We start from the raw sequence: 26,708 nt of genomic DNA, 5'->3' as shown, positions 1-26,708 counted from the left end.
AATGACTGAAGGGAACACCTTATGGAGAAGGACAACCATAACTACTTATAGTTGGTTTAATGATCAATTTATAAAACATATATTTAATAAACAAAACTTTTCAAAATTTCATAAATATGAAAATATAAATAACACAAATAATTACACTTCTTTTCAATTTAAGCTAGAAATTCAAATTTACTGTGACTGATTCTTTTCGATACTTCAAACTAAAAAGACAAAATTTACACACACATACACACACACACACACAACTCAGCACATTTATTATTTGACTAACTCTTAAACCTATTCTCCAGCTTCAATACTATGGGCTTAATTCATTCCTTTATTGTTTCACCCTTGATGTTAATATCTTCCTAGGGGTATAGCTCTACCAGTTTCATTAGATATCTAGAACTATGGTCATATTATTTTGATAACTCCTTGGGGTAGAGTAATTTCACCGGAGCCAAAAGAAAAATAATACCTTTTCAGATCAGCCAAGGATTTTTATTATCATGAAAGGGACAAAGAAGTTGGTTAACTTTTCCCAAAGTGAGGTTCCTCTGTGGACATATTTTGTTTGTAATATTTTGTTTGTAATTTCAATACCTCTTTTTAAGTTATCATTTCTGGTATAGATATTATCATTACCATTATTTCGTCTCCTGATGTCTTCCCCAGACATAATACACTTTAAAACACTCACTTAGCTAGCATTATACAACCCACCATCTTGTCACTGTGATACATTGACCTGTCTGTTCTGATGTATTTCCTGCTAGAATTTTATTATCATCATTGGTGCTATCTGGGGGCTTCACTTCTAGGAGATAAGGGATTAACTCTAGGTAGTCAGCTCCCCTTATTAAGAACATTGATTTATTTATCGTTCTGAAACAATGTTAATATCACTCTTTACCTGGGATTTTTTGTGACCACCGATTCTGACTACCTGTTTCGTTCCCTTTCCACCTAATCTTTGAGTTGGTTCACATCTACTGTTCATTCCTTCCTAGTTGCAGTACACATTCAAATTTTTTTTTCCAGAGCTTCTTGACTTTATCCAGGCTTTTTTCCTTACTCTTTTCATTAGGCACTGATGGAAGCAAAATCCAGTCTATTCCTTAGAAACAGGCACTTACTTCCTAAGTAAGAAAACATAGGAAGCTTAGTACCTTTACACATAGTAGTAACTTTTCTGTACTTGTTAAAATAAATGTGAAACTTATACTCTACTATATTCACTGTTTTTATACTCCAAGTATCTTTTTACAAAGGTTATGCAGACTATTCTTTTTGGAATGGAATTAAGAACTCATTGAATTTCATAGCAAACCTTGTTCAAATTAACACAATAGCAACTATTATTATTATTTAAAGTTCAAATGATCACAACTTGGCCAGAGAAATTCCTTCATTAGGCACTTTGTCCTTTAGCAGTGTCCTGCTTTTCGGTAATAATTGGACATATCCAGATAGCTCTCTTCTCTAAGACAGGAAATCCATTACCTTCCAATAATATCCCTTGACTCTTAGTTGAGAATAGTAACAGAATGAAAACACAGGGCAGTAGAATTGTACAAGGGTGTCGGTGGTTGGCAAAAGTGTTTCTTCTGCATATGATTCATTTTCATTAGTGAAACAGATGAAATATGTGTGTATGTGTATATACGTGTACATTCTTTTTAATGCATGATTTCATACTGATTTTTCTAATTAAACATATAAAGTTTTATCAACAACTAAAACGTTCTTCTACATTAACACAAAGGACATTGTGATGTTCAAAAACCCTGATAGATACTACGTATTAGAGAAGAAAATGCTTAGGCTAATGATAATGTTCAGCATTTTACACTGTCCCTGCTAAATGATTAAGTCTAACTTTAATCCTAAGCAATTCAATTTTTGATGCTGATGACTATATTTACAGAATGCATTTTTTCCCCCAGCATCTTAATCCCACCATTAGGGCATTCATGGGTGGCCCCTGTGCACTTGCTCCAGGCCTTATAATCAGAAGAGCCTCACACTTGGTTTAAGTCTCTGTTGTTGTTATCCTGGAGGTTTCAATCATTTTATTTTTTATTTTTTTAGAGATGAGGGTCTCACTCTTTCACCCAGGCTTGCTGGAGTGAGGTGGCATGAATCATAGCCCATTGCAGCTTTGAACTCCTAGGCTCAAGTGATCCTCCTGTCTCAGTCTCTCTGAGTAGCTGGGACTATAGGCATATGCCACCACGCCAGCTAATAATCATTTTTAAACAAGAGGTTTCACATTTTCATTTGGCACTGGACTCTGCACATTATAGAGCTAGTCCTGCCTAAAAAGCCTAAGCTGTTAGATTAGAATTTAAGGCTGTGATTCCTTTACCCTTTTATTCTTAGCATGTGCCCTTCGAAATAATAACACATTATATTAAATTCCAGAGACTCACAATTTCCCATTGTGATTCAAATCCTATACAAAATGTTTCATCACAGACAGATAAACTGATCTATCATGAATACTTTAAATATTTGCCTGCTCACTAAAAGTCCCTGAGAGACTTAAAACTCAAACTTAAAAATGTTTGAGCTACTCCCCAGACTGAATCCAAATCTTCTGGGCTGAAACAGAAATCTGTATCTTTAAAAAATCTCTTTTCCCTTTGTTTGTTTGTTTGTTTTTAAATGGTTGGGAGCATGAAGCAAGAGGCTTCATTAGGCTGTTGAAATGTGTGATGTGAGAGGCTCGTAATACCAAATTTAGCTCCCATTAGGTGTTAACCTGATGTAGTTTCTGCCTGTTTCCAATCCACCAGCAGTGTACCTACCAAGAAGGTTAATAGCTACTATTCCCATTTGCTGTGGATGTGAGACATCTTAGCTCTTATAGTCATGCTTAGCTAACACTTCTAGGAAAATATTGGCAGAATAAATCATTTCTCATTTCTAATTTTATCACCCCTCCCATTTATTTCTCTATTTCCTGTGGTAACTATATGGGCTTAATTCATTATAATTTATTCCCCATTTCTCTTTCCTGACTCTGATCTTAATTATAGCTATTACTTTCTTTTGTTCAGCCTTGTCATTTTTGTGGGGGAAAAAGAACAGAAGACCCTAGCCAAGCAGAAGCAGAAGTAGCATTTCATATGGACACCTGTGAAGTTCTTGGTTCGCTGCTGACATTTATTCCGCATGCTTGCCACACAAGGGGTGGATTATTTCCTCCTGTGAACTTTCATTTAGGTAGAGAGCTTAGGGTCTATGAGCTTTGCAAGGAACCAGGACCTTAGACAAACAACAAATGAAAGAAATATTGAAAAATCCAAATTAATAAGAACTAAATATATATTAAATTTACTGGTTACTACTAATAATCACAAAAGTTGCATTATATTTGAATGTGATTTGTACTTTGTAGCTTAGCTTTTCCTCATTTTGCAAAAATGTTAGAGTATACATGATGATTATGGAGAAATCATAGCCAAATGTTAATTAAATGCATTACCTATGGCCAAATCATTTCAAAAACAAAGTCATAAAATTCATTTCAGCTTTTTTAATGCAAAAATTATATATATAGGGCATAGGAGCTAACCTGAAAGAAAGAACTCCCAGTGGCAAAAACAAACAAGTTGAACAACAAAATAAAATAGTATTAGATTATAATCTAAAGTATAAAATAAATATCCATGGGTCCATATTGACATAAATAAGTGATTTATAAAAAATTAAAATATATTTAATGTGCAAATGGATAATTTTAGTATGTGTCATATAATATGTGGACACCATCAAACTTAAGAATGCCGAAGTCCACCAATGTCCTCAGACATCCCCATAGGGTAAGTTTCCATGAGGTTCACATCAGGGCTTTAATACAAGCTTGGAAAGTCAGATTATTGTTACATAGTAAACAATTACCACAACCTGCAATGTGGTCACGGTAATTTCATATATTTTGCTCAAACAAAATCTTATGCAGTATCCCAATATTAAAAATATGTAAGCCCTGGTAGACAAAGTAAGACTTTGTCTCTACAAAAAAATTTTTAAAAATTTAGCCAGGTGTGTGGGTGCACACCTGTAGTCCCAGTTACCCAGGAAGATGACGTGAGAGGATTGCATGAGCCCAAGAGTTAGAGGCTGCAGTAAGCCGTGGTTGCACCACGGAACTCCAACTGGGGTCACAGAGTGAGACCTAGCCTCAAAAATAAATAAAATAAAGCAAAATACATAAATGGATAGGTAGGTCAACATACAGAGAGAGAGAGAGATAGAGAGAGAGAGGAAAGATGGAAGGTAGCAGAAATGCTGTGCCTCTTACCCACCTCAGCACCTCGGAGCAGCGCTGCAGAACTCGGATGCTCTGTGGAACTCAATTTGTAATTTTGTGACACAGTGAGAAAAGCTGAATCTTTGAAAGCAAGCTACTACATTGGAGAAAATAAATAAAATACACTCATCTGGTAAAGGACAGTGCCCCAGAACATAAAATAAACTCTTGCAACTCAATAAGAAGACAAAAATTACAATTTTTAAAAAGGCCAAAAATGTGAAGAAACACTTCACCAGAGAAGATACGTGGATGACAAATAAGCACATGAAAAATTTCACAATATTATTAGATTCTAGGGAAATACAAATTAAAACAAGTTACCCTACATGCCCACTAGAATGGATACAACAAAAAGGACTCCATACCAAGTGTTGGGGATACTGCTTCTCCCAACTAACTTTATTCTGATTAACATTTCTGATTTCCTGCCTAAATAATTACCCTTGGTGGCTTTGAGGGTCTCAAAAAGATTGAAAATGTATTATTTTACAGACATATCCAAATATCTTATGCAAAATTACGAAAAGAAGCAAGCAGTTTTATATTTTCTATTTCTTATCTTCCCTTGCAGCATCAATATCTTTTTTACTTCATCTCTAACTTTATGTTCCTATCACTTTTCCATCTCTAACTCCTGGGCCTAAATGCTAGCTCCCTGTATATCAAATGTGTTTGTTTGCCACCAGGAAAGACAGTCTGCATTTAAACAACCAATGGTGGAATTTGGACATCTTTGACAAGTTGGTAGAGAGTTAATAAGGAAAGGAAAAAAAAAAGGGTTGGGACCAGGGAAAAGGCTGTGTCTTTCCCTGGTTAAAATGTATAGACTATTAACTATTTCACCAATGCATTAGGCTGGGCCTAATCCTTGCTAGATTCATTGGAGAAGGGATTGAGGTTGTCATTATAACAAAAATGTGGCTAGAACACATCATTTAAATATTTAATAGAAAAACTCACCATTAAATTTATGTAATGTAAAAAAAATTCTTGATAAAAGTTGGTGGTACTGTGCTATTATCCTGATTTGTTTCTTGTACATTTCTTTCACTTCTCAAAATAAACTGAAACTCGGTATTTCTCTCTTGACTACCTCTGTTGGATTTCTCTCTCATCCACACTTACTCCAGGGTTCCATTAGGAGGGGCCAGCATGTGTCTCCTCCTAACTGCCTATTGTAATCCACATTGCTTTTACTTGTATTTTAAGTTCATGCCGTCCACTAAGGAACTCAAACAAACCTCTTTTTGTGCAATGGGAGAAAATAAATTGAATGGTTAAGAACATGAGTTTTGAAGTCAAACAGACCTGGATTTAAGTGCTAGCCTGATCTTTCTTAACTGTGTAATTTTGAGCCTATCATTTTACCTTGTCAGCCTGTTTTCTCATCTATATAAAACAGTGTTAGTAATACCATATTTCCCACAGGTCTGTAAATGGTGGCTATAACGGTTTTCTACCAACTTCAAGACAATTCCAACTGCTAGGAAAATCTCAAAAATCTACCTAGAAACTTGGATTATGCAGGACAAAATATTGTTGGTGATAAAAGTACACCCTGAGTGCCATATAATTTCTTTCAAATCTCTCCTAAGGGCAGGGATAGTGTCTGGTTCAGCTAGTGCCTGCTTGTATACAAACCACCAGATTCATCCTTCTCATCTTTCCGACTTCTCTATTTTCTGTCAATGAATCTGGAGGTCACAGAGAGAAGAGATAGGGAGTGAGTGGTGTGAAAGGGAAAACTTGGAGGGAAAAGGTGGTTTAAACAAGATTGGTTATTTGTTTAAATTATTTTAATTGTGGAAGCTGAGTGACAAGTATATAAGTTTCAGTATACCATTTTCTCTTATTTTGTTATTTATTTGAAGTGTTTCATTGTATGTAATATATACATAGTTTACATGTAAATGTATGTACATATATATATTATGTATATGTGTATGCAGGAATAATAAAAAGCAGATTGTGTGTCTGTGTCATTAAAGGCAGGGGAGGAATAGGAAAAATGGAGTGACCTCTTAACGTATAATTAACTAGTCTTGTAGCTCTGATTGTATCATTAGTGCAGTATAAATATTCTGATGCTACCAGGCTTATTGCTTCATCCTGTGTATATTTGGTAAGAAATTGTTGGGTTTTGAGGGGAGTCAAGAAATATAAATCCATTTCCTTATCTAAATTATGAATTGATTATGAAGCTCAGAAGAATAAGGAAGAGAGAGAGTAAATTCCACCATTTATTACTGACATTAGTTAATTAGAAAAGTGGTTTGGGGCCTGTTAGTTAAGTGGGCTTGCTAATACTCTACCCACAAATTGAAAGATTTACACACCCAGTCACAAACACAACTGGATATCCACCAATCTTCCTTGTAAGAACTTGCCGCTAGAAACATTGGGCTTAGAAATTCTAAGTAAAACGTGTGGTTTTCTGTGAGCAATTGGATCTTAAAGAGGAAAAACAAGGAAAGGGCCTGAGATATTTATTCAGTTTCTCTTTCCCTGCTCACCAATATCCCTGGAAGAGTGACTGAGAGAGTAGAACAGAAGAACTAAGGAATTTCCATCCACATAGAAAGAAAAATGAATGGGATATAAAAGTACCCCCATTAAATGACCAATGGAAGCTCTTTTACTTGGGAAGTTAAAAGAAAGGCAATATCACAATTCTAGCCATTGGTCGTGTTGTTACAGTAGATGCTGTATTTATTATTACTATGTTAGAAGACTCTTCTATTGACCCCATTAAAGGTGCCTTGAATTTTGCTTAACATCATATCATGACACACATAAAGTGTCACGGGGAAGCTTTATGGCCTTAAAAAGAGAAGATGCCCCAGAAGTATGCTTTCCTTGAGCCTGGTTAGCAGCCGGATTTACTTTTCCATTCAGGCAGATTTATTAATAGTTAATGCTTCAGAGAAGGATTGTTTCTATTACATTGATTGTGGTTTTGGAAGAGTGTTTAAAAGTCCAACAGATATTCCTGGCATGAGAACTTTTACCATCTATCATTATTTTGGCATATATTTTCACAAGTATGAATCATTTGTATACTTGCCTGTAAGATGCCTTCAAACATTCTGCAGCCAGACCTGGTTAAAAAATTGAGAAAAACGTTATTTTTCATGGAGATGTTTGGCCATTACATGGTTATCTTGTGCTGTGATGTCTCCCTGACTTTTAGCATCAGCTGTGTTAACAATTTGCCACATCAAGAGTTATTCCCTTCCTTTGAACTCTTCCAGTACTATGTTTGTACCTCTTTTGTGATATTTACTTCATAGCTTGTCTTGTGCATACTGGGGTCTATTCTTACCAGTCCTATAAAATTACAGGTTTCTAAAAGACTGGGATCAATTTTTTTTTTATCATCACAGCACCTGTCATAGAGTAAGCACACAATAAATGTCTTTTGAATGCATGAATAATCACATGGCAAAAAAATTGAATTTCCTGCCTTTTTTTGTCTAGGTTGTTTGCAGTGTTTTTCTCTTACTGTTACTCTTTCCTACACAAATGTGTCTGCCACTAAACGTTCTTTGCTTTCACATATTTTTTTCTGACATAATCTTTGTTGACTACTAAGTGATCCTGCTCTATGTCTATATTCTCTAATCTTCAGATTTCTAGGCTTAAAATATAACAACAAAGAGAAAAAGAATTGCTCAGAGAAAATATAGTGATTTAAAATACTTTTTTGTACTGCTTTAAAATACCTACTTTATCAAAATAATACATCCAAAGTGATTTTTTAAAAATCAAATTGTATAGAAGAGCTTATGATAAAAAGAAATAATTGACCCCACATGTTTTTTGCCAGCCCTATTTTCTCTCCCTACTTGCAACCACTTTTAACAGCTTTTAGATCTTTTTATAGATACTGTCACATTTCCAAATATGCGGATACCACAATTAACTGGGTCTTCATATGATCAATGAGGTGCTATCTTACTTTGACTACCACCCATGTATCTCCTTTACCTCCTACATACATACATATGTTATTTAATATTAGGTTGGTGCAAAAGTAATTGCAGTTTTTGCCATTACTTTTAAATGACAAAAACCACAATTACTTTCGCATGAACCTAATAATAATTGCCATTGTAATATTAAATCACATGCTTTAACCTTTTATTGTCTCACCTGTAAATAGTACCTCTCAACATTTTTAAGTTAAGTGCCCCTATCATTACTGTGAACCTCAAACATCTTAGACAGGTCTCGGTTAATTTACAGTTTATTTTGCCAAGGTTGAGGATGTGCACCCGTGACACGGCCTCAGGACATCCTGAAAACATGTGGCCAAAATGCTCAGAGCAGTCAGGTTTTATACATTTTAGGGAGACAGGAGACATCAATCAACATATGTAAGATGAACGTTGGTTCAGTCCAGAAAAGGCAGGACAACTTGAAGCAAAAGAAGGGTAGGGAGCTTCCCGGTCATAGGTAGATAAGAGACATATGGTTGCATTCTTCTGAGTTTCTGATTAGCCTTTCCAAAGGAGGCAGTCAAATATGCATTTATCTCAGTGAGCAGAGCGACTTTGAATAAAATGGGAGGCAGGTTTGCCCTAAGCAGTTCCCAGCTTGACTTTTCCCTATAGCTTAGTGATTTGAGGGCTCCAAGATTTATTTTCCCTTCACATTACTTTCACCTAAAGGCACCTATGAATACATATTGAATATTTGTGTCAATTGGGAAAAGATGCTGCTTCAGGTGGACTCAACCCATATGGACACGGCTGATAGGTTTTTGATCTTTGGTACAAAGAAAACATGTCTGATATGGATTGGATATTTGTCCCTGCTGAAATCTCGTGTTGAAATGTACTCCTCAAAGTTGGAGGTAGGGCCTTGAATTAGTCCATTCTCACATTGCTATAAGGAAATACCGGAGACTGGGTGATTTATAAAGAAAACAGTTTTAATTGACTTACAGTTCCACATGACTGGGGAGGCCTCAGGAAACTTACAATCATGGTGGAAGGCACCTCTTCTCAGGGCAGCAGGAGAGAGAATGAGTGCCAGCAGGGGAAATGCCAGCTACTTGTAAAACCATCAGATCTTGTGAGAACTCACTCATTATGAGAATAGCATGAGGGAAACCGCCCCTGTGATCCAATTGCCTCCCACCAGGTCCCTCCCATGAGGGAGGGATTATGGGGGTTACAATGCAAGATGAGATTTGGGTGTGGACAAAGCCAAACCATATCAGGCCTGGTAGGAGGTGTTTGGGTCATAGAGGCAGACCCTTCGTGGCTTCGTGCTGTCCTCATGATAGTGAGTGAGTTCTCATGAAACCTGGTTGTTTAAGTGTATGGCACCTGTATCCCCTCTCTCTCGCTCTCAGTTTTGCCATTTGAGATTCCTGCTCCCCCTTCACCTTCCACCATGATTGTAAACTTTCCGAGACCTTCCCAGAAGCAGATGTCAGTGCTATGTTTCCTCTATAGGCTGCAGAACAGTAAGCCAATTAAACCTCTTTTCTTATAAATTACCCAGTCTCAGGTATTTCTATATAGAAATGAAAGAATGGCCTAACACAGAAAGTTGCTATCAAGGAGTGAGGTATTGCTATAAAAATACCTAAAAATGTGGACACGACTTTGGAACTGGGTAATGGACAGAGGTTGGAAGAGTTTGGATGCCTTAGGAGAAGATAGGAAGGTGAGGGAAAGTTTGAAACTTCTTAGAAACTTGCTAAATGGTTGTGACCAAAATGCTTATAGTGATACGAACAATGAACTCCAGGCTGATGAAGTCTCAGATGGAAATGAGGAACTTATTGGGAACTGGAGCAAAGGTCATGCATGTTATGCCTTAGCAAAGAATTTTGTTGCATTGTCTTCATGCCCTGCAGGTCTGTGAAAATTTGAACTTTAGAGTGATGTTTTATGGTATCTGGTAGAAGAAATGTCTAAGCTGCAAAGTGTTAAAGATTAACCTGGCTGATTCTAACAGTCTATGCTCAGATGCAGGAGCAAAGAAATGATTTAAATTTGGAATTTATATTTAAACATGAAGCAGAGCATAAAAGTTTAGAAAATTTGCAGACTAGTCATGTGGCAAAGAAACAAAAAGCTTTTTCAGGACAGAAATTCAAGGAGGCTGTGATGCAACCCCTTACTTGTGGTACTGGCATAACTAAAAGTGAGCCAAGTATGAATATCCAAGACAATGAGAAAAAGACCTCAAGGGCATTTCAGAGACCTCCATAGCATCCCCTCATATTACAGGCCCAGAGGTCTAGGAAGGGAGAATTGTTTTATGGGCCAGTCCCAGGGCCCCACTGCCCTACACAGCCTTGGGACACTGCTTTCCACATTCTGGCTAGCAGCTCCAGCTCCCACCAAGGTCAAAGGGACCCAGGTGCAGCTCAAGCTGCCTTTTTGGAGAACACAGGCTGTAAGCCTTGGTGGTTTCCATGTGGTATTAAGCCTGCAGCCATGAAGACTGGCAGAAGGCTTGGCTTGACTTCACACTTTATCAAATGTACTTCATTTTTTAACTTCTACATTCTCCTTTGTAAGCATCATCATTTGTGTTTTGTATAGAGGTTAGATGTTAATGTAAAGCATTTACATTACTACTCCAATGTATCATTCACCACAGGAAAACGAATTATGACTATATGTCCTTTCTTTTGTATAGCTTTTTGTTTCCCTAAAACTTCCATTTTTAATTTTTTATTTTTCCCTCTCTTCCTTTCTTCTTCTCATTTGGAGCTCTTTAGCCCTTGCTTCAAGCTAGACTAATTGATCTTGGCACCTGCTGCATGTGGGTTTTGTTTTTTTTTTTTTTTTTTTCTTAGGTTGAAGCCTTATGTCCTGGATCCCATGTCTTTTTGTTTTGAATTTACTGTCTGATTTTACCAAGTTGGAACAGAGCCTCAAGTAGCTACTCACCAGAAGAGATGAAGTTTCTCATTTCTTACACATTTAAATTGTGTCCTCTTTACCTTCAAATTTCACTTTTATAATTTGACTGAGAACGGGAACACCACTCCTCTCAGAATCTTAAGTCTGGTTTCACTGTCTTTTAGCATCCACTATAGTAGATGAGATGTTTATTCTGTCAAGTCTCTTTTTATCTGTTTTTTTCCTACTTTGTTCCATCATCATGCCTCTACCATCAATAGAAATTTTAATATATTCTCTTTTTTTATTGCTCTAAAATTTCACAATGGTAAGTTGAGGTGTCTTTTTAAAAATGAGCTTTGGATATGGTTTGACTCTGTGTCTGCACCCAAATTTCATCTCAAATTGTAATCCCTATGTGTAAGCCAGGACCTGTAACTCCCGGCTACTGAGAGAGGAAAGTGACCGGATCATGGGAGTGGTTTCCCCCATGCTCTTCTTGTGACAGTGAGTGAGTTCTCATGAGATCTGATGGTTTTATAAGTATTTGAAATTTCTTCCTTTGCTCTTCTCTCCCTAATTTCCCTGTGAGGAAGATGCCTGCTTCCCCTTCTGCCATGATGGTAAGTTTCCTGAGGCCTCCCTAGCTGTGCAGAACTGTGAGCAAATTAAACCTTTTTTGTTTATAAATTATCCAGTCTTGGGTAGTATCTTTATGGCAGTGTGGAAATGGACTATTACAGCTTCCATGGTATTCTAGTAAGCCTTCTCAATATGAATTTTTGTCTTCCTTTAACTTGGGACCTTTTCTTATAATATTTATTTGATGATTTATTCACCTCTATTTTATCTGCTCTTTCTGAAACTACTCTAAGACAGATATTAAATGGCTTGGTTACATACCATATCTTATCTTTTCTTTCATGTTTTTACCCCCTTGCATTTTAGATAACATAATAGATTCTGAAACAAGACTTCATGGGCTAAATCCTGTCTCCCCACTTATCATATATGTGACCAATGGTGGTTTCTTAACCTTTCTTGCTTACATTTCCTCATCTATAGAATGGACTGATGGTTATGTATATTCACTGCATTGTTCAGAGGACTAAATAAGTTACTTTATTTATAACAGTACCTATCACAGAGTAATCACTTATTTCAAGTTAGCTGTTATAATATTACTAAAAATAGTATTGCAAAGCAGTTAAGCTCATTGACTCTAGAGCTAGACTAGCTTTTAATCTTGGCTACTTAGGTAAGTGTTCTTGGGAAAGTTGCTTAATTTCTCTGTACCTCAGTTATAAAGGAAGAACCTCATACTGTTTACACAATAGGCTTGTTGTGTCAATAAAGTACTTAGAACTATTCCTGGCTATTTGGAAAATTTAAGCTATTTGGAAACGTTTTTGACCGTGTCTTTAAAAACTGCTAATGACTTTTGGAATTTTTGAATCATATTTTAATATTTATCATCTCTTCACGTTCTCTTATGGTTTCTTCTTCATAACATACTGTTCATGCTTTGTGAATATATATCTCCTCAAATTTCTCTGAAGATACTAAGTTGACATTCTATTCTCTGAATAATCTTAATTACTTTCTGAGTGATTCTTAAAATGTGGTTATTGTCTACTTTTGCCTTCATTTAGAAATCTTTCCTAAAAGTCCTGGTAAGCTTTAATTGGTCATTCTTTATTTCAGAACCAGGTCATATAATGATTAACTTGTGATCCAGTGAACTGGAGAGCAATATGTTAATAATTATTATTGCTTTAGGGATAATGGGCAAGAAGCTGGTCATTATGTTATATAGCCCCCAAACTCCAGGTGACTGTGTACTTTGCTTTAATATGACAATCTTCACATGGGCTGCTGCGGTTCTCCCAGACAGTTTTGTTCAGTGTCTTTAGGGAAGAGCCCTCATGTCTCCCCTCTGAGATAAATGCCTATCTTCTGGCTGTCAGGATGAATAGTGCGGGGAAGTCAGCTACTCTGTTCTAAGATCTTCCATAGTCCCACATGTTTTACTCCTTCCATGGGGCCTTGAGTCTGAAGCCTTGCCAATGTCCCCTAGGAAAAGTTGTGGGCTTCTTTGGTGGCTGCACATACAGCCTGGATTCTAGGCGGCAGCTTCCTCCCACTCAGTCTCCACAGTCAACATCACCTCTACCTTTCTGCCATCCAGAAACACTGAAATTGCTTTTCCATTAATAGTCTCTCTCTTCTTCTATCTGTTGTTATGGACAAATACATTTTTTATTCCTGTCCTACTGATTGAATGGAGACTTGGGAGGAAGAAAAGATAAATACAGAAGTCCAGTCTGCCATCTTTAATGAGCGCTGTTGGAGATGTATTTTAAAAGGATCCCTTGGTTTGCCTCAGCCTCATTTTGACACATTTTGGTTTTAATAAGCTAGTCTCACAACATTCCCAGTAATAAAATATGATATGTAAAAAGGAATATTAAACTGTAAAAGAATTTGTTCTGAGTTTGTGACTACTAAGGAATATAGTGACCCCTTGTTGTTTTTTGGTAGCTTGAAGTTCATGCCTCCTAGGTATCAGGAAGCTCTTCCTTGTTGGCTTCAGGCTTTATTCAGTATCCTTTTGATTATTATAGCATCCCCCCAAAATTATAATTCTTGTGCTATTGGTAACGTGTGTATGTCTATTGCTAACTATCATTTTTCTTCTCCCTTCCCTAAAGGCTTATCTAGTCTCTTACCCTAGTGATATGGGTCATAGAACAAAGAACTTTCTAGAAATACCACTCCATGTAGCCTAGAGCTGAGCTGGTTCTAAAAAAATCACTTAGTAGTTTTTCATTCTCTTATTGGAAAAAAATGTTTTGGATATTTTGTATATGTGAGTTATAGGAGATACAGTGAACAGGACAAACATAGGCCCTCTCATTGTAGAGCTTTGTTCTATAGGATTCTTTTTAGTCCAGGCTTATCTAGTTCTTATCAGCTTTTCTCACTTGAGCACCTCTCAGCGGAATGCACCTCCAGTCCCACCTTCTTTTCTGAAAGGGAAAAGGAGATAGTAAGAGTCAAATAGGAGAAAGCTTGGATGCACTTTGCTGCTCCCACCAAAAGCTGTGTTATTTGCTCTTTAAGTCCTTAGGGCTCTCTGGGTATGCAATGGATGAGAAGTAGGCAAATAATGTAATTAACTAAACTAAATCTACTTAAAAGATTTTTAAACACTTACCCAGCATATTATATTGTGAATGAGAGAATGATAGAATTATATTTTCTGGAGCAATGTACATTGAACATCTTTTATTTTCAGCAAAAATCCTCTTGTGCTACTAATACAATAACATATACAAATAAAGTCAAGAAGTACCAGTGTCATCATTTCTCTATTATAGAATCCACTCATATTTTAGTTATTCCCAAACTCTTTAATTGCCACAAAAGAGGACAGTCTTAGAGATGTCATATTTTAAATTCCAGGCACAAAACCCTTCAGATGACGTAGCAGTTGTTCCTTCTTTTCCTAATGAAGCTGACAGCCACCAGAGGCCCTCCAAGTCCAGAACTCAACAGTAGAGCTGGAATGCTAACCAGCTCTCAACAGTGCACCAGCCCAGAGGTAAATCTGGAGGTGATCAATCATTCTGAAAGCACATATTTGCCAGTCATGTCCACAACTGATATGTTAAGCACCTGCAATCTGTTCCATGTCTATATAGGCTTCTTTTCTGTAGAGTACTGTGTAACATCAACAACCATTTCTAGGTTCATCTGTTTACTTGTTATTCCTTCCCTAAAGTTATTTTATCAATATTCTTCTGCCTCAAAACAAACCCTCAATGTTCACTGTCTCTTGTGAGGGAAATCACATACTGGCAAAGAAGACTCTGCTTTTTTGGTGCTGATAATACTCATTGTTATTCAACAAAAGATTTTACTTTATCCCATGAATAATAATGCTAAGCCTTTGATTTACTGAGTTGGATGAGTGGTTGAGGTTTGGAGGCCTGGATTATACCTACTTTGTGAGTATCTGGGTACTCAGAGATCTAGTCATGGAAGAGTCCAGGAAAGAACTTAATGGTCTGTCTTGTTCTCCACACAGGCTCCAACAGCAGGAGGAGACCATTTTGTATGGCTTGATCCTTCCAAGGTTGGGAGCCAAACAACCTGCGGAACATGCCAATGTGGCATAACTATGGACTAAAGAAACATCCTCCACCCAAATCTCCCAGGCCAGGAATAAGGAGGGCTAAAGACCTCTCTACAGTCTGCCACCTCAGCATTGCGTGTTTATATTGTCAAGTCGCTCCTCAACAACATTCATCCCATTTCCAGACTGTCTCAGAGCAGACAGATCACTCAGCTGGGAGTCAACTCCCCTTCAACTCATCTTCATCATGACACCATATTATCCTCCTTAAAAGAGCATTATCGGCCAGGTGTGGTGGCACAGACCTGTAGTTCCAGTTACTGGGGAGGCTGAGGTGGGAGGATCACTTAAGCCCAGGAGGTCAAGGCTGCAGTGATCTGTGATTGTGCCACTGCATTCCAGTGACACAGCAAAATCCTGTCTCAGAAAAAAAAAAAAAAAAAAAAAAAAAAAAAAAGGCATTATCTCATCATTCCTCTGCCATAAATACTTTGATGATTCTTTATTATCATTCGGATAAGGCCAGCCTTCCTTAATATCATATTCAAGGTTCTTCATTGTTTTTCCCCAGTCAATACTTTTCTAGTATGTTTTCCACTTCTCTTCTTTTCATTGGCATTTCTATCCAAAGCTTATCTCTGTTGATGCAGTTCACCCACTTGAAATTCTCTTGCAGTTTTCAACAACAAGGACTCTAGACAGCTACAGAATGAGTGTCTCTTAGAGTGGGGACACAAGAGGATAAATTTTTGGTCGTTGAGCGTGATTCTATTCTCAACCTATTTTCCCAGTGAGACTCTAAAAGCCCCACAACAGGGCAAATACCTTGCCTTCCAGGGACCTGAGCTGCCACATTTAGTTAAGGTTATTTGTCTTTTGCAAGATACTCTAGAGCACTGAGACATTCCACCTTGTTTTATTACAGAGGAAGTGAGGATTATGGCATGTAAATTTTAATGTTGAGAAATTCTGTTTTTCACAGTTATTTTAACTTCCCTAAAAGCACATAAAACTGTAATCATTTCAAAAAAGGAGAGTTCTAATAGATATCTACTTCTTTGCCATTAATTTGACCTATTCATTCTATGATTAAACACATCCTTCACATTGTGTTTTGGATTTGCCCAACTGTCTAAGTTGTTTGAGAGAATACGTTCAGAGGTCTTCAAGAAAAAAAGCGTTTTTAGATTTTTGATCACACTAGTCTGGTTCATGACAAGATATCAAAATATCAAGATTCTTATCTTAATCAAATGAACTTACTTCATCCTAGGAAAAAATTTGGAAGTACCCGGTTCAGATTTTTTAAAACCTTCTTTCTATTTATCGTAAGATGTTTTACAAGTTCAGAGAAGCAGTTGTTGTCAGGATTTTGACCTTGATTTGTATAGAATCGACCTAGCCATTGTAACTTCCTAAATCTTAAATAACATGTCTTGCACATTAACTTTGATGAACTGCTCCCTGAAACTGATTCCTTGGACCTTAATTTAGTGGGCCATTGGCTACTTGCTTTATAAGAATGTTTATTTTTATTATAGAAGTCAAAGATCAAAATGAGCTATTCCTTACCACATTCAGACACGGTAATTTTAACAGGGCACAGAAGTTTGTTTCTATTGTACAACCTTTGATGCCGCACAATTAAAGACCATCTAAAGAACCTGAGGGAAAAAATTATTATCATTAATACTGGCTGCTGTTTTTGTGAGGTGGTAGTTGCTGCTGCTGGGAAATTAAGTGGAAGAGAAGGGAAAAAAGGAAAACTTTCACATTTGCAGATTTAACATATGTGGAGGGAAGACTTGTTTCAAGGCATTTACCTACTAACTTTTAACAGTAGTAGCAACATTAAGTGATATTTTAGTTCAAGATTTATACTTGGTGCTAATAATCTGAGGAATAACACACACAGACTCACACACACACACATACACACAGTGTGAGATTTAAAACATGTAGCATTTGTCAGAAAGTAGGGCTATAACTCAGTAAAATGATGTTGTCTACCAAGCATGAAAAGCCCTGCTTACATATGCTGGGATGCACTTATAAATCAAAAGAAGCCCTGAGGTGAACAAATCATTTATGCAAAAATTTTGCTTTTGCCTACATAAGTGATTTGCTTTAATTCAGTACTTTTTTAAGCCTCGTAGCTCATTTTTTTAATTATTTAGTAAGAGTCCTCACAAGTTTATCAGATGATTTGCTAAAAACCACTGATGCCATAGATTAATTTACACCCCAGTATAGATACCTTTTGCCATCTCTTTAATTAGAACTCATTTGGAGCCCAAAATAGAATCTCCTAGTAATGTAATTGTGCTTGAAAATGGTTAAAAGGGTAAATTTTATGTTATATACATTTTACCACAATAAATAAGTAATTTAAAAAATCACCATTAAAATAAATAAAACTTAAATACCCCAGCTTTACCTCCAGATGATATTGTTTAATTGCCCCTGCCCGGAAGGCATAGGTATTTATTAAACATTCTACAGACGATGCAGATGTCCCCAGGGTTACTAACCTCTGACCCAGCTGACTCCTGTCTCTGTTAGCCACTTTCTCTTACAAGTTGCCCTGCACACTGACATCTTATTAAAGTCCCAAACACTTTTATCACATTGCTCTCCTGTTCAGTTCCTTCACTTGCTCCCCATGACTGGACCATTATCAACTGTTTAAGCAGTAACTTCTACAAGTGAGGAGACGTCATTGTGTGTAACAGACCATATATGATATTAATTTAATACAGGGGAAATATTTTAAATCTTAAAAACTGATACATAGCAAAATATATATGAGCCTAGATTTCCAGGGTCGGAGCCAGGTCCATAGTTTGTAAACTATGTGGCTACCCAAGTGGGATGAAAATTTCTCACTTGGTAGTTCATGTCTAGAAAACTGAAATCCCAAAATCAAGGCTTCATTTCTTTGGGTTAAAGAAGCAGAGAATATTGAAATGCAAATGTCCCTAAGAGGGAAGTCTGACATGGGATTGCCTTTCCTTCTAGCTGGACTATTAACTGAAGGGAAGATCTGATGGGGAATTGGTAGAGAGAACACTGGGCATCTCCAGGGACTCTCAGCACTAGGAGAAGCCCATATGAAGAAAAGGAGTAAACATGCTGAAAACCAGCTCTCTTTACTTCACCGTTTTCCTTTAATAACTCTGCCTTAAGGTGTGTGCATGTGTGTGCCCTTGCACAGTCTGTGCAGGAGAGTGAGGGAAATATTTAAAAGTACAACTATCTTCTAAGATTAGATAGTTGTGATTTAAATAATAACAATTCTTTAGTTGGAAATTTTAAAAATGAGCAGTGAGAGGGAACTTGCTCAATCAAACATTAAAAAGTAGAACAAAGTTACAAAAACTAAAGTATCATGGGAGTAGCATTGGAATACACAGAGAGATAAATGAATAGAAAAAAATCAATAAACGTATTCAAGTATACACACATTTATGTATGGATTACATATTATTTAGCAGATGATAAACATGACATAAAATCATGAGGCCATTAAAATGTAGAAACAGGCCAGGTGCAGGGGCTCACACCTGTAATCCCAGCATTTTGGGAGGCCAAGGCAGGCAGATAACTTGAGGTCAGCAGTTCAGTTCGAGACCAGCCTGGCCAACATGGAGAAACACCATCTCTACTAAAAATACAAAATTAGCTGGGCATGGGGACACATGCCTGTAATCCCAGCTACTCAGGAGGCTGAGGCAGAAGAATTGCTTGAACCCAGGAGGCAGAGGTTGCGGTGAGCCAAGATTGCGCCATTGCACTCCAGCCTAGGCAACAAGAGAGAAACTCCATCTCAAAAAATAATGATAATAATAAAAGAAAATAAAATGTAGAAACATATTTATTGACATAAGAAGTTAAGGTAAGGCACTCTTGTTTTACACATAGATAGACATATAGGTAATTCTGGAAAAAAAAAACAATGAAAAAAGGGGTCATCGTCAGGTGGTGGCATTTTAGGTCACTTTAATTTTCTCCTGTTGTTTATCTGAATGTTTAAAATATAAGTTATACTCATGTAACTTGTATAAAAATGCTTTATCATTTACAAAAGGCTGAAACTGAAGAGGTTTTTTATATCAGAAGCTTATAACACAGTGATAATTTATTCTGATACTATTTTATAATTACCGCAGGGTTTGCAGAAGCTTAGACTGCTTATATAAATAGAAGCCTAAGAAATACAGATCCACATCTAAAAAAAATGGGTCTCTAAAATCTCAAAGGAAGATTCTATAAATGAAGTAAATACTAGGTTTATAGAATAGTATGAAATAAGGAATTATTTTCCAGTAGAGTGGGCACAGTAGGTGAAACGTATAAAACTTACTGAGACATGGGAACTACGAGTTAGGCTGGAAGAACTTATTTTATGTTTCATTCTGAAAGAGGTCAGAATAAAAGAAAAATAAAATCATTATTTTTCCTGTACTTCTTTTTGTCCTTTTCCAGGAGAAATATAGCAAAGATTGAAGATGTGCACAGAATAATGTTGTTGAGGGTGGTGGCAAGGTGTCCACAGGAGTGACATGACCTGAGAGCTCACACAAGGATTAAGGCAGCAATATTTTCCAGCAGGCCTGTGCTTCTATTGCTAAAAGGGCTGTGTAAGTCAGATAAACGCCAAACTCGTAATTCACCCAGACACAGCTTTTATACCGGCTAGGTCAATCCAATTATCTCAGAGCAGGGACAATGGGGAAAGTGCTTGAGGATGTATTAGGCAGCTTTCTACTAGCAAAATGAGGTTAAAAAATATGGAAACTTCCCACTACCACCTATAGGGTGACCACATAGCTTACAGATGAACAGAGCTTCTAGCTCCCGTCCCCTCAGCCCCAAACCCACCTTCCCAAGACTACAGAACCACTCTCCTACAGTGAGACCAAACTCTAATTAAGTTTTCTATATACTATGTTTTTATTCAAAAGTCTTCCCTTGTGTCAAAATGGCTCTAAGTAATCAACACTTATTAAGAGTTTACAATATGCCAGGCACTGCTCTAAGCCATTTACAATTATGAATGAACTTATTTAATGCTCATAGCCCAAGGCCATAAGTACTGTTTTCTTCTCCATTTCACCTATAACGAACTTACAGACACAGAGATATTAGGTAACTTGATCAAGATCACACAGCTAGTAAGTGGCAGAGCTGGGATACTAACAGACAAAGCCTTCTCTTTTAACTTTCACATTGTATTTTGAGAGAAACAAGTGGCGGCTTAGTATAAGTTTATATCTATCCACAAGGCTCCAACCACAAAAGAGGGGCAAATAAGAATCCTCAAATCTAACCAAAGAGAAGAGTACTTCACCTCCTTGAGGGTAGAGGTGGAGATGAGAAGGAAGAAAAAAGAAGAAAGGATTGAGGAAGAGTGAAGGGAGGAATGAAGGATCGAGTAATCAGAAGCAGGGCCCACAATGAAGACAAACTGAGATGCATCCACACAATAGAATACTACTCAGCAAACAAAAGAACAAATTACACTGACATAGCAACATGGATGAAATCTCAAGTGCATTCAGCCAAGTGATAGAAGCCAGACACAAAAGACTACCTTCTGTATGACTCAATTTACATGAAATTCTGGAAGAAGCAAAATCTTACGGATGGAAAACATCAGTTGCCAGGATTTGAGTTGGCAGGGATAGGAGGTGTGACTACAAAGGTGGATTAGGTAATTTTCATTTATTTTATTTTATTATTATTATTTTTTGAGACAGAGTCTCGCTCTGTCTCCCAGGCTGGAGTGAAGTGGCTAGATCTCAGCTCACTGCAAGCTCCGCCTCCCGGGTTTACGCCATTCTCCTGCCTCAGCCTCCTGAGTAGCTGGGAATACAGGCACCCGCCACCTCGCCCGGCTAATTTTTTAATATTTTTTAGTAGAGACAGGGTTTCACCGTGTTAGCCAGGGTGGTCTCGATCTCCTGACCTCGTGATCCGCCCGTGTCGGCCTCCCAGAGTGCTGGGATTACAGGCTTGAGCCACCGCACCCGGCAAGATTAGGTAATTTTTAAGGTAATTAACCACTCAATACATTTGTCAGAAGTCTCAGAAGTGTACATTAAAAAGGGTGAATTTCACTGTATACCTTAATTTTATACCTTAATTTTTAAAAAACACATCACCCACAACACCCAGAACAGCTTCGAAAATACTGTTTCTCGGCCGGGCGCGGTGGCTCACGCCTGTAATCCCAGCGCTTTGGGAGGCCGAGGCAGGCGGATCACGCGGTCAGGAGATCGAGGCCATCCTGCCTAACACGTGAAACCCCGTCTCTACTAAAAATACAAAACATTAGCCGCGGGCGGTGGCGGGCGCCTGTAGTCCCAGCTACTCGGGAGGCTGAGGCAGGAGAATGGCGTGAACCCGGGAGGCGCAGCTTGCAGTGAGCCCAGATCGCACCACTGCACTCTAGCCTGGGCGACAGAGCGAGACTCTGTGTCAAACAAACAAACAAAAAAACCTGTTTCTCACACTTGGCATTCAGTAACCATTTACCTTAGATAGGGCACTTGTCCTATGAGCACAGTCCTATTTGTGATGTATAGTGGGATGACATTTCTTTTGTCTTAAACTGGGTTAGTTAAGAAATTTCCTTTGGGCAGGCACAGTGACTCATGCCTGTAATCCCAGCACTTGGGAGTCCAAGGTGGAAGGATCACTTGAGCCCAGGAATTTGAGGTGAAAGTGAGTCATGATCACAACACTGCCCTCCAGCCTAGGTGACAGTGAGACCCTGTCTCAAAAAGATAAAGAAGTTTCCTTTGGAAATTACGACCTGAAAATTGATTCCAGGTTAAGGGATATTAAAGTTAATAATAATAATAATAATAATAATATAACTAATTGAATAAAATAAGAATACTAAGTTTATACTAATATTAAATACATACCTAAATGGGGACAAGAGAAAGCTTTCTTACAATAGAATACAACTAATAAATGTAGGTGTAATAATAGAGTTTTTTAAAGAAAAATCATCATTTTGAAAAAATATTACCATTTTGTTTCTACCATAGTCATACTTGATCCAGCAAGAATGATCAATGGATTCTAAACCTGGTTGGTGAATATTTGATGAGAATCAGGATAGCTCCACATATCCCAAAAAGTATATTACCACATATTACTTATTAATTACAAAGGAGAGAATAGTAACTGTAAGATGTAAACAGCTTAATCAGTGATCAAAGTTAACATCACCAATTCTGAAATAAATTAAATTCTCATGCCCCCGATGTGATGTCCTGAGTACATATCACTAGGTACTATTCCTGCCCAAAATGCCTAACCTGAATCTAATTTTAAGGAAACCTCAGACAAACTCAAACTGAGGAACATTTTACGAAAGAATTGGCCTGTACTCTTCAAAAATGTCAAGTTCAAAAAGTTAATGAAAATCGAATTCAAGAAGATGAAACAGTCATGACAACTAAATAAAATGTGTGAACCTTGTGATTAGATTTAGGACTGGGAACAAAGCAATAAAGGACATTATTAGGACAACTGGTGAATTTTGAATATGGCCTTGGTAATAGAATTATATTGATGCTAAATTTCTTAAATTTGATAAATGTACTCTGGTTATATAAGAGAATATTCTTATCTACTCTCAAATGATTCAGAAAAAATCTATAAGTATATACACACACATATATATACACACATACAGAATTATAAAGCAAATGTGAAAGTGTTAACAATAAGTGAATTGAAGTGAAGAACATATGAGATTTCTTTGTATCCTTCTTGCAACTTTGCTGTTAAGTTCAAAATTACAACAATCAAAAAAAATTACCTCCCGGATTAGGATTCAGAGAACTGAAATACTTTCCCCAGGGTCAGAAAGCTAGTGCATGCATAAAATAAGGATTCCAATTGTGGGTGGTCTGATTACAAAGATTACACTCTTTTCACTGACTTGGACTACACCACACCATTAGTCCAATAGCCTGTCTCTTGCCTCAAGTGTCACTCTTGAGGATAAGCAGCAAAAATAATGCTGTAGATAGTTAATATAACTGTTCTTCTAATGAAAGCAGCTCTGCCAACACTGGAAAAATCCTACAAAAATACTGAGAATTCAGAGGCGAAAAGGGAGGCAATAATAATAATATGCTATTATCATAGTAATGGCTTCAAATGAATTCATCTTCTGAGTTCCTAGCAGGGAACAGCACAATAGCAGAGACCTGCAACAGAAATTGTTCTGTTGGAGGAAGCCAGTTTTTCTTCGTTCGTCTGTATACTTGGAGGTTACAGTAGCAACATCAGAAAATAAAAAAAATATATTTCCTTGAAGTTCTTCAACCTCTCTGAGAATCAACAGTAATACTAAATAAAAACTGGCATTTATTGCCAGACACTATATGTATCAGACACTTTCTAAGCACATTACCCATGTAAACTCATTGCATTATCATGTACCATGAGTAGCACTATTGTAATCTCCATTTTCCAGCTGCAGAAACCAAGGCACAGAGATTAGTTAACTTGTAGCTAGAAAGGAAGAACCAAGATTTGTCAGTCAGGCTATAAGGCCTACACTCTACACCACTGCTCTTTATAGCCTCCTAGGAAAGAAAAACCATGTGAATCATCCTGAAACAAAATGCACCTTCAATGTTATGAATAAGTTTATGGTCTAGAAACATTTTTATTTTACTTCAAAGGTAAAATGATAGATCCCTTGGAAATTAATTAAAACACATAGGAGCTCACCCATTAATATGGAAAAATATAATGACCAGATGATGAGCATAATTTGATGATGGCTGAGTTTGCTTTTTTGTTCTACTTTGGACAAAATGAAACAGATACCCGATCACCACCCTGATGGGGCATGGTTACTACTAATCCGGATAACACATCACATTTAATCAATTCTGAGATGCAGTTTTTAAATTTTTTTCACATTGTAACTTATCTGAACTTGGGATGCAATTTATAACTGATAATGAGCCGTGGTTGATTGACACAGATTTTTCTTTTGTTCTTAATGGTAAATAAAATAATGGTGTGTCTCGTAATCAATTGATGACATCTTAGAATTGATAAAATATGCTGAACTTCCTTCCTCCTTCCTCTGATCAAGTCACATAATATGTAATCTTAGAAACATTTTTTATTTTAGCTGATTTTGATAAGCATCATATAGTATTCAGAGTATTGTCACATATATAATGTTTACATTAAACATTATTTCACAATTATTCATTATAATGTGTAATCTTACATTGCATTGATACTGAAGAAAAAACCTTTAATTTACTCCCAAATGTATAGTTTCACTTCTTTTAAGGCATTTAGTATAATAGTCCAAGATCAATTGCAAGTATTTATAAATGCAATATAAAATGCTATAAATTGATCATTTAAAGAAATCTTAGTAGGTTAATTTAGTTTTTTACAACAGAGCTGCATTGAACAGTTACTGCACATATACACTGAGGTAAGGCTGAGAGATCACACAAATGTTAACATACAGCCCCGACCTCAAGAAGATCAACGTCTGTCACATTTAATGACATGAATTGATATGGATTCTTTTTTGGTTTTGTACGAGAAAAGGTCTTCTTCTGTCGCCCAGGCTGGAGTGCAGTGGCACAATCATAGCTCACTGCAACCTCAAACTCCTGGGCTCAAGTGATCCTCCCACCTCAGCCTCCCAAAATGTTGGGATTACAGGTGTGAGCCACTGCACCTGGCCTGAATGTATTCTTTCTAAAGAAATCTGAGGGGTCAAAGATAGCATGGGGCATGTCATTTTCTTTCTTTCAGATTTACCAAGAGGAAAAAAAATCACAAACTTTGATAAGTAAAAGACATAAATAATATGATAGTGCTGAATTAAGTAGTACAAAGTGGAACATTTCAGATGTACCCAGGAAATGCCCTTGTTCAACAAAATAGTCTGGGTGTCTGTTCATTTCACACACATTTACTGAGAGCCTACTCTATACTAAATAAAATACGTGATGATTAGTTTTGTCAACTTGGCTAGACCACAGTCCCCAATTATTCAATCAAATGTTAATCCAGGTATTGCCATGAAGACATTTTGCATATTATTAAAGTCCACTATCAATTGATTTTAAGTAAATGAAATTATTCTAAATAATCTGAGTGGGCTTGATTGATCAATCCATTGAAAGGCCCTGAGAGCAAAGCTGAGGCTTCCCTGAAGAAGAAAAACAAGCCCTATGAGGTAGTTATCAGCATTATTCCTATTTTACAGACAAGGACACTTGAGTGAGTCTTAGAGTTCAATATCTGCAGACTTCAGTTCAACTCATGCCTGAGTTCCAGCCTGTCCTTCCTGATAGCCAGCCCTACAGATTTCAGACTTGTCCAGCCAGTACTCAAAATCACTTAGGTCTATTCTTGCAATAAATCACTTAACGTCTATTTCTTACTGGTTCCGTTACTCTAGTTGAACGCTGACTTAATAAATGAGAAGCGAGGGATACATAAGACAGATTCAGACCTCGTTCCTACCAATTGTGTGGTTTAGTGGAAATGTTACAGGAGAAGCTAAGTGATTATAAGACAGCCTTATCATGGTAAAAGTACAGATACCTAGCTTAGACTTCAGAGTGTTACGAGTAAGAAAAGTTTCCTGAAAGACTGAAGTTTAATTTGAGAGTTGAAAAACTGAGTATGAATTAAGAAAGTAAAGCATGTGTGTGTGCACATGTGTGCTGCAGGCAGAACAGTGATAAAGCATTTCTAGCAGAATACTTACCCCGTGATAAAGGCTAGAGGTAAGAGAGAGCATGGTACAGTGGAAGACTGGTAGAAACTTCTGCAAAACTGGTGCACGGAGAGTGAAGGTGGAGTGCTGAGAGATAAAAACTATGGGATTGAGCAGAAGCTAGATCGTGAAGGCCTGTGAGTCACGTTAAGCTGCTGGGCATGCAGAAGCCACTTAAGGGTTTTTAGTATAGATAACACTTGATCATTTTTAGATTTGGGGAAAATCATTCAGAACACAATGTGAAGAATTGATTGGGAGAAAATAAAGTTTGGGAACTAGAAGAAATAATTCAAATGACTAATCATGGTAACCTAGTTTGGGTGAAAGCAGTGGGAATGGAGAGATATTTAGACAGTGGGGTGAACAATACTTGGTGATTGATTGAATTTGAGGAATGATGGAGATTGAAAGTCATTGTCAAAACATGATTTCTCACCTAAAGAAGTAGGTGGATGATGGGACCGTTCACAAAGATGAGAAATAGAGAAGAAGGATTAGGTGTGGAGCAGAGGAAGACTATGTTTGAGGTACTTATGGGCATACTGTTGGAGATAACCAGTCAGCAGTTAGCTATGCCAGTTTAAAGGAGAGGAGATG

This window comes from Macaca thibetana, chromosome 6, assembly GCF_024542745.1.
Source record: "Macaca thibetana thibetana isolate TM-01 chromosome 6, ASM2454274v1, whole genome shotgun sequence".
In the NCBI taxonomy this organism is placed as follows: Eukaryota; Metazoa; Chordata; class Mammalia; order Primates; family Cercopithecidae; genus Macaca; species Macaca thibetana.
This window is presented reverse-complemented; position numbering follows the sequence as displayed.